Source organism: Primulina tabacum, chromosome 18, assembly GCF_025594145.1.
Source record: "Primulina tabacum isolate GXHZ01 chromosome 18, ASM2559414v2, whole genome shotgun sequence".
In the NCBI taxonomy this organism is placed as follows: domain Eukaryota; kingdom Viridiplantae; phylum Streptophyta; class Magnoliopsida; order Lamiales; family Gesneriaceae; genus Primulina; species Primulina tabacum.
Genome location: NC_134567.1, coordinates 5,183,198 through 5,193,739, shown reverse-complemented (window position 1 = coordinate 5,193,739; position 10,542 = coordinate 5,183,198).

Below are 10,542 nucleotides of genomic sequence, written 5' to 3'. Positions count from 1 at the left end.
ATCAATTCTATCCACATCGATATGGTATCGATCACCAGTAATAGAAGAAGCTCGTATTCTATCCACATTGGTATAGTATCGATCACCAGTAATAGAAAGAACTCCGATTCTATCCACATCGATATAATATCGATCACCAGTAATAGAAGAAGTTATGATTATATCCACATCGATACGGTACCGATCACCGGTAATAGAAGAAGCTCCAATTCTATCCACATCGATATAATATCAATCATCAGTAATAGAAGAAGTTATAATTCTATCCACATCAATAGCCAAACATCCGGTGACAGACTTTGGCACAATCGCCAATACACTATCTTGTGACATCGTGCAATGTGCCCGTGACGTTCCCACCACTATCAGGCACTTCTGTCACAAGATTACTCGTCTAATACCTGTTGTCTATAAATCAAGAGAACAAGTACATCAATCAAATCAATACAATAAGGTAAAGTATGTGATTTAGGGAAACTCGAGCCAAACCACACTCGAGTTTTGTGAACAGAGTTGACTTCAATACTTCGTCTTCGTCGGACCGAGAAGATAAAGGTATAAATTAATGTTGAGTTGTGCAATCCCAACTCAACATTAATTTATACCTTTATCTTCTCGGTCCGACGGAGACAAAGTATTGAAGTCAACTCTGTTCATACCCAATCTGATAATGACAATCGAATAAATACAATATCAGTATATAACTCAGTTTAAAACCTGTTCCGATCAATACTCAAATCAAAACATAATCGGATCAATGCCAATCGACATATGATACCACGATACCATCTCAATCAATACCGAATCTGATCAATATCAATCAATTGATGTTTCGACGGCATAACAATACAGTCTCGCTAACCCCGTCAATTCCAACACCACAGATATAATACCAGAACTCATAATCAATATCGGTGCAACTCATAATTTCAATAACAATACAAATCTGATATCGAATCTCAATTAATCGACTCCAAAATTCATAACAATCCCATAATCAGTCCGTTTCTTAATCTGACTTCGATTCTATGATGTCTAACATGTCAAGAACATCATATATGAATTCCATTCAATTTTGGCAATATCATAATTTCAAGACATATCAAAACGTAGTAAAACTTACGTCCAGTTGTAGCCTGCGTTGATAGGAACACAGTACTGAAGTCGGATTACAATTCGGACGAGCGGATCTTTCACAAAAGGCGTAAGGATTTTTGGCAAACTTCCTCGACCCTTTTCTCGTTTCTTCTTGCCAAATTTACGTTTGTATGTATATATATATATACATAACTCGTGCATGATAGAACGTGGCATGTTCTTGTTCTGCATGACTCGCGCATATGCGCGCTCAAATTCCGCGCATATGCGCCTGAAGCCTTATCCAGCTACTGGACTACTCGCGCATATGCGCGCACTGACATCGCGCATATGCGCGAGACCTACTGTCTCCGTATATATCCCGCACATCGCCTCGCGCATATGCGCGACTCATCTCCGCGCATATGCGTGAGACTCTCTGGAGTTACTCGCATAGGCTTCGCAACTACTGGCGCATATGCGCGCCTCAATCCGGCGCATATGCGCCAAAGCTTCTGTTCCAAAACGTTGGCTTCTGGACTGCTCGCGCATATGCGCGCACCCAAGTCGCGCATATGCGCGAGACCTACTGTCTCGGCGTTTCGATACTCGCGCATATGCGCGCCCATCTCGACGCATATGCGCCCAAGGTTCTGGACATTCCGCGCATGTTCGCGCTTACACGCCGCGCATGTGCGCGAAGGCACACCCTCGCACATGTGTTTCGCGTCTGTTCTCATCTTTTCCGGTCCGCTCCGTTCCGTCTATAATCACTTAAATTAATCAAGAAATCATTCCAGATTAATATCAGATTACGGTAAATCTACCCAAATCATTTCCGATTACTGTAATCAAATTCTCGGGCCTTACATTTCTCCCCCTCTAAGATATGATTTCGTCCTCGAAATCACAGGCAATCAAATCAGATAAAGAAGAAATGTATACTAGAGGTTACTTCAGAAAATTCATTCTATCAAACCATTCTGATAAAATTACTTACAAATACTGGCTATACAACATCCGTATATACCAATCAACAGCTCATACCAAATCCATATTATCAGCTGTTATCAAATCTGCTTATCCCAGTCAAGGATTTACTCAGTCTTCGGCTTCAAATACCAATCGTCACCATCCGACGTCGGCATATTAAGTCGGTTCATTCGAAGCTGGTGTTCATCCTTTTCTGAATCAGCTTCATTTTCTTTATAAAGATTTCTGCTTTTATCAAATTCAATCTCAGATATCACCGTAATATCATTCCCATTTAGAGGAAATCCGCAGTACTCACTGTACAATACCTCGACTAGAGCTATCTCAATACTCATTTAACAGCTATTATTGTACAATAATTCATAAAGTGACAAGACATCAGGTCACTAGTGCTAAAATCCAGCACTACATTTCTTGGATATCCTCCAGTATCTAGATAGTTCGCTCCGACTATCTTTCAATCTATACACCATAGATGACAAATTATGCTATATATCCTGCCAAAAGTACCAAAATCAACCAAAAATCATGGTATGATATAATCAACTCTGGCATTCCATACAATCTGACATACCTCTCAGTCATTTAGTCATATCTGTACATCATTCTGTACCATATATATATGAATGGTCGGTTTATGGATTATTAAACCCAGTTTTCTGTTATATTTTACAAATCGCTTCAGCTGTTTTTTCTTTCTTTTTGGTTCTGGATAATGCAGAGTTGCGGAAGAAACTGAACCAACTTGAATGTGCTGATCCAGATGAGGATATAAATGAACAGCGGCCAAGTGAAGTAGAAGCGGACGTAGAGAATCAAGATGAAGCCTACATCAAAGATTTGCTCATTGCGTGAACCATAAAAAAAAGATATATTGTACGATCTAGTTGATTGCGTGAACCATAAAAAAAAAATACAAAAGATCTAAAGTCTAACCCAAATCCCTTGAGGACTCAAGGCATCACCCTTGCCAACAAGGCAAGATTTTAGTTTTATATATTTACTTGCAAAATTTCAGTTATTTTGTCATGTTTGTGTTTTTTTCAACTTCAATTTTTTTCAGACGTACACATCAGTAGACTCGATGAAAAATGACTATAGATGAGCAGAAAAATCCTTGTGAGAGCGCAAAAAATAAAGCCCATTTACCCTTGTATGTTTAACATTCAAGTACATTTACCTATTTTTAATAAGTTTTGTGTTTGATTTTTAAAAACATCAAATTTAAATATAATTGATTTTACTGATTTTTTTTTTACTTTGTAAAATTTTCATCTATGATGTTGATTCGATTTTCCCAAATTAGTGAGACTCGTAAAAAAATTGTTTTTTCAAGGGTTAAGATTGTATAAAGAAGTTAATAAAAGATATGTTTTTTAAATTTTAATGTGGCAATGGTATGGTATCGTAAGCCTGATTCTGAAGTTGAATTTCAGAATTTTTGGTTACCTAATTGACTTTATTTCATATGACCACAAGTGCGTGGCACGCGCTTTATTGGGTTTTGGATTCGTGTAAAATACAAAAATTGGCTTGGGTCACAAGAAAAATAAAATACATAACAAGTGGCTCGTCAGTTGTTTCTAGAAAACAGTACCTGTCCCACGCGGAATAAAATAAAGAGACAGGGAAAGATTGGACGAACTAATAAATTCTAATTCTAATGGTCAATATTGAACTACGTGTACATATTCTCTATGTTCGTAAACAGATCTAAATAACCGTAGACGAGTCCGATTTCAGTAGCTCTGGTGGAGAGAAAATTTTGTGGGTTATTTATCATCTGCGTCTCAAACAAATGACAGAGACGCTGGGATTTGTTCGACGTAAACACTTTGACGCTGAAGTCAGAAAACAATATAAAGATGTAATCTGAAAGTTAAAGAGTTTAAACATAAATTCATTAGAGTTTTGGACAATGAAAATCATCAATTATTTATAGATTTTTTTGGAATATGTAACAGGTTTGTGTATTTGTAATTAATTTGAACTTCAATAATAAATCGAATAATAAATTAAGTCACTACCCTTCGATATAAGTGATGCTTCCGTCAATCTAATTTATGGAGATTATATTATAAAAACATTTTGATTTATTTGTCATAGCGCATAAAATTATAAAAGAAAATTAATTTATCATATCATTCTTAATACATAACTTTATTTTAACGAAAATTTCAAGACTACAGCAATATTCTAAGGTCTAGATACGATAAAAATGGTGTTGGATTAAACTTATTATTATCACCGCCATGAGCTAACTTCAAGTTATGTGTGTTTTAATGTGGCATATCACATCTCAAAAGAGTATGGATGTGTTTACTATGGTGATTAAAATTGGATGGGGCTATTAATCCTAAATCATCCAACGTTTACTTATAAAAACGAAAATTTTCTTAAAATAAAAAACCCTTAATAATTGGATTTGGACAAAAACTTGTGTGACACGGTATCACAGGTCGTATTTTATGAGACAGATATCTTATTTGGGTCATCCATGAAAAAATATTATTTATTATGCTAAGAGTATTACTTTTTATTATCAATATCGGTAGGGTTGACATGTCTCACAGATAAAAATTATTGAGATCGTTTCACAATAAACCTACTCTTGAATTTGTGGGTGATTATTGGTCTAAGTTTGAGTAAGATGATTAATCTTTGTTTTGTATAAAAAATGAAAGAAGATGGAAAAATTCTAATTTGCCTTCTTTCACAATCTTTGGTTTTAATTTCTAGTTTTATCAGAATTTTCAAATTAAAAATATTATTATTTAACAACACTCTATATCAACATTAATAATCACACTACATATTCTCATTTTTGAAAGTAAAACACAACATAACATTATTAGTTTCAAACAAGCTGTTCTTTTTCGGCGGGTTATTTTATTTTTTAACCCAAGTCAACATTTTTTTTAGAAAAATAACCTCATTCAGTGTATTTGTTCAACACATGGGGAGGTTAATTTTTTAAAAGAAATGTTGACTTAGTCTATTTTCTCAAATTTCAAATTTTTTGCATGTATTCTCACTATATAAAGTTTTAGGGAGGTGTTTTAATGTAAAAGATGATAGACATGAATTAATTGTGGCGATGAAAATAAAAACCAGCAGACCAGCATCACTCTTTAAGAAAACAATAGACAAAAAGAAAATCAGAAGCTACTGGTCTAGTAAAATAAAAGCAGTAGAAATGATAGAAAAACAGAATCAGTAGAAGATGTTGCTTAACGTGACTACTTTAAATGTTACCGTTAAAGTTACCAAGTACTAGTATTAATTGCAGCATTAAATACTATACGGAGTCATTTAATTCACTTTACCGAGTTTAGTATAAAACAGGACTGATTGTTTTATAGCTTTTCTGCAGGAACTTTTTTTGGTAATAAAGCTGACTCTATCAGAAATCTGAAGACATCTTCTGATCATAAACGTTGAACTCAGTCGCTTATATATACATGGAACAAACCCTTACAGAAAAAGAACTCTACGCATAATATCTTTTCAAGGATCAACGCTATTTCACTCAACGAGACAACCTCGAAATTCCTTGATAACTTTGAGTTCAACACAAAGAAAAGTAGCACACGCTTCATAGCAAATATCTGTCTTTTGAAGATCATCTTGTGCTACTGATTCTTACACTCTTCACAATCTTTTACAACACTTATACTTTATCAGGAAGAGCTTGTAATCTGAAAAGAGTCTTTTCAGAACCTTTTGTATCACGTTCTTTTTGAGTCGAGTAACTAAGAGTTTCAGTAGGCAAAGGTGTAAGTCCTTCTGAAGTTGGTGTGTACAAGAGTTGTACTGTAATATCCAAAGTCTTTTAGTTATACCTTCTGGAAAGAGGAGAAGGGGAGACGTAGAAGATTTCATCTTTGAACTTCCATAAACAACTACTGCCTACTGTTATTATTGTCTTTCACTTACTTCATCAGATTGTTTCCGCACCTATAATTGTAATCTAGGTGAAGGTATACACAACAAGATAAACTACTATCTCTAACAGGATTTTAGTACCTCATCAAAAGAAAGGAAAAACGAGTAGAGTTTATTCATCCCCCACTCTAAATTCAACTTCGATCCTCAACAATTGGTATCAGAGCAGGTTATTCTTGTTCGTGAAAAACTACAACAGATGACACACTTTAGCAAGATCCCTATGTTTTCTAAGGAAGATTTTGATGATTGGAAGATTAGAATGCAAGCTCATCTTGCAGCACAAGATGATGACATGTGGTATGTCATCACAGATGGTCCATTGAAAATATTAAAGCCTAACACAGCTGTTGCTGTTACTGAGGGTGCACCGTAGATGGTTGAAAAATCAGGAAGTGAATGGACCAGCGAAGATAAGAAGAAGGCCAACCTTGATAATGTTGCAAAGGATATATTATATAAAACTCTCGACAAGAATACCTTTAGCAAGATTAAAATGTGTTCTACTGCAAAAGATATTTGGGAAAAGCTCATCCAGATATGTGAGGGAAATGAGCAAATGAAAGAAAACAAACTGTCTGTAGCAATGCAGAAGTTCGAAAATCTAAAAATGAAAGCTGGTGAAACTCTAAATGAGTTCGATGAAAGATTCTGTAGCTTGGTAAATGAGCTAACAGCTCTGGGTAAAGAGCATAGCAACAGAGAAATAGCTCTCAAGGTGATGAGAGCCTTACCCAGAGAATGGGATGTAAAAATAATGGCTATGAGAGTGTCCAAAGATCTAAACAAGTTGGAACTGCACGACTTGTTTGCAGACCTGAAAGCATACGAGTTCGAACTGGAGGTAAGAAGTGGAGAAGAGCCCTCAAGTCTACCTACCAAGGCTCTTGCTGCTACTGCTACTGCTACTGCTACTGCTACTACCTCTTCTACTGCTGCTACAGCTGTACCTCAAGCATTACCTACTGTGATCATTGACAGTACATTGGAGAAGACTGCTGAACAAATCAGTAGTGATGCTATGTCCTTGTTTGTAAAGAAATTCTCCAGGTTCATGAAAAAGAACCATCGAACTTATCAGGGTCCCAATCGCAACTTCAAGAAAGATTCACCATCTGGTGATACGGGATGCTTTAACTGCGGAAAAATAGGCCACTTCATTGCTGATTGTCCTAAACCAAAGAAGGATGACCATAAGAGAAAGGATCACAAGAGGAATGACAAAAAGTCCAGAAGAGATCGAAAAGCAATGATTGCTGAAGAAAGCAAATCCAAATGGGCGGACTCCAGTTCTGAGTCATCTGATTCAGAAAGTCATTCCAGTGACAGTGATGCAGAAGAAGTTAAATGTCTCATGGAAAACACTGATTCAACATCGACATCTGGAGAGATATTTGATTTTGATTCTAACGAATTCACACGAACTGATCTGGTTAATGCATTACATGACATGGTAGAAGAGTATTCTAGACTTTTTCAATCATTCGAAGAAGTTAAGATCGAAAATCAGAACTTAAAGGATCAGAACAATAAGTTAACTTGCTTGCAAGTAGACAGCTGTAATGATTTACAAGTTGAGATGAGTAAATTAAAAACGGAGAATGAAAGAGCAAAAGCAGATTACCAGAAGATGCTTTCTGAAAATCAGAAGTTATCACTACTGGTAAATGCTTGGAACAAGTCTTTTATTTCACTGGAAAAGATGCAAGAGTTACAAAAACAATCTGGAGACAGGAGTGGTCTCGGATTTTGTAATAATGAAGGCACATCTGAAACAAATACTAAGCCAAAACTGGATATGTGCAAAGGGAAGTATATTCACTTTGTGAAATCCAGCGTGGTACAGAAACCAGAAGTACCTACTGTTTCAGTAGAAAGGAATGTAAATCAGATGAACAGAAGAATGCACTATGGTCTGGGTTATGTTAAACCTAAGGAAAAAGTTGACCAGAGTTCTAGAATCATGAGTGGATTCAACTCAGGAAGACAACCTCCTATGAAGGTTAAAAACTACCAGTACTATAATTCTAAACCTGTTCAGAAGAGATACAGGCTGGACAACAGAAACAGAATAGAAGAACAACATACTAGGATGCACAATGTTAAAAACAACAGACCCTTTGTTGCACACACTTCCATGGATATCCGAAGTACAAAAATTGTACAAATGTGGGTCCCCAAAGGACTGATAAGCCTTGGACCCAAATAGATTTGGGTACCGGATACTAAAATTTGTGTTTGCAGGAACAGCAGAAGAAAACAGAAATCAGTAACTCTACATGGTATCTGGACAGTGGATGTTTCAGACACATGACTGGACAGAAAAACCTACTCTCCGAGATAATGAGTTGCACTAGACCAAAGATAACTTTTGGAGACAACTCAAAAGGTAAAACCGTGGGTAAAGGTAAGATTATCCATGGTAAAATAACCATTAATGATGTGTTATTAGTTGACAACCTTTGTTACAATCTAATTAGCATTAGTCAACTATGTGATAATGGTTATTCTGTAGCTTTTCAGAAGCACTCATGTGTAGTTAGAGATTCTGCTGAAACTACTGTATTAACTGGAAAGAGAGAAGGCAACACCTACAGAGTCTCTTGGAACTCAAATCATGTCAACACTCCTACATGCTTAGTTGCCTCGCTTAGTAATAAACACTGGCTATGGCACAAGAAATTGAACCATCTGAATTTCAAGTCAATCAATCATCTCAAAAAGCAGAATATAGTTGATGGCCTACCTGATATTAATTTTGTTAAAAATCATGTTTGTTCTGCTTGTCAGCTTGGGAAACAGATAAGATCTAGTTTCAAGAACAAAGATAGCAAGTCAACTTCAAGATGTCTGAAATTACTGCATATGGATCTATTTGGTCCAATCCCTATCATGAGCTTAGGGGGAATGAAATATACTCTTGTTGTTATTGATGATTTTTCTAGATTCACTTGGGTAATATTTCTCGCAGAAAATATCAAACCAGTAGCCTCCTGATCAAGCTTCTGAAAAGGATTCAAAATGAAAAATCTTCTTCCATCATTAAAATCAGAAGTGATCGGGGTACTGAGTTCACTAACAAAAATCTTGAGTTATATTTGGATGAACAGGGGATTCATCATGAATATTCAGCTGCCAGAACAACTCAACAAAACGGAGTAGCTGAGAGGAGAAATAGAACTCTAAAAGAAGCAGCTAGAACAATGCTAGCAGATGCAGACATCTCTCAGCGCTTCTGGGCTGAAGCAATTAACACTGCTTGTTACACGCAAAACAGAACTATGGTCAACAAAAGGCACAATCAAACTCCGTATGAAATATGGAAAGGGAATAAACCCAACGTATCTTATTTTCATGTGTTTGGTTGCAAATGTTTTGTACTAAATAATGGCAAAAATCACTTAACTGCATTTGACTCAAAATCAGATGCTGGACTATTTCTTGGTTACTCTGCTGTAAGCAAAGCCTTTAGAATTTTCAACAATAGAACTCTTAATGTTGAAGAGTCGATTCATGTTGTCTTCGATGAAGACATCAGTGCTCCTGAAATATCTAACACGTCAGATTTAAGTAACAGGTTAGACAGGATCCACTTAGAACTGGACAGTGAAGATGATGTAGAAGCAAACATCAAGGATCTTCAAAATCCAGAACCAGACATTCCGATAGTGGAACCAGAAGTACAGACATTAGATCTGCCAATACCAGTAGAAGACACTCAAGAACCTACTACTGGTTCCGTCGAGAACAATCTCAACATATCAAATCAGGAAGATATCCTTTTAAATCATTTTATTTGGAGAAAATCTCATCCTCCATCATTGGTTATTGGTAATCCAGCAGCGCCTTTGAGAACCAGAAGACAAATGATAAATGAATACATACATGCTGCGTTTTTTTCTCAAGATGAACCAAAGAAGATTGAAGAAGCTCTTTTGGATCCCAGTTGGATAGAAGCTATGCAAGAAGAGCTGAATCAATTTGAGAGGAATAAAGTTTGGTTTCTAGTACCTAGACCTTCTCACCAAGTTGTTATTGGAACTCGGTGGGTATTCAGAAACAAACTAAATGAGGAAGGAACAGTTGTAAGAAACAAAGCAAGACTGGTGGCACAAGGATTTAGACAAGAATAAGGAATAGACTATGATGAAACCTTTGCACCAGTAGCTAGGCTCGAAGCTATCAGAATATTCTTAGCCTTTTCTGCTTTCAAAAACTTCAAAGTATATCAAATGGACGTAAAGAGTGCGTTTCTTAATGGTCTACTACAAGAGGAAGTCTATGTTGAACAGCCTCCAGGTTTTTCTAATCATTTGTTACCAAATCATGTTTTTAAATTATATAAAGCATTGTATGGTCTGAAACAAGCACTTAGGGCTTGGTACGATACACTTTCTCAATTTCTCATTAATCATGGTTTCATCGTTGGTACTGTAGATAAAACCTTGTTTATCTTAGCCAAAAACAAACACATATTATTAGTTCAGATTTATGTTGATGATATCATATTTGGGTCAACTAACCCCA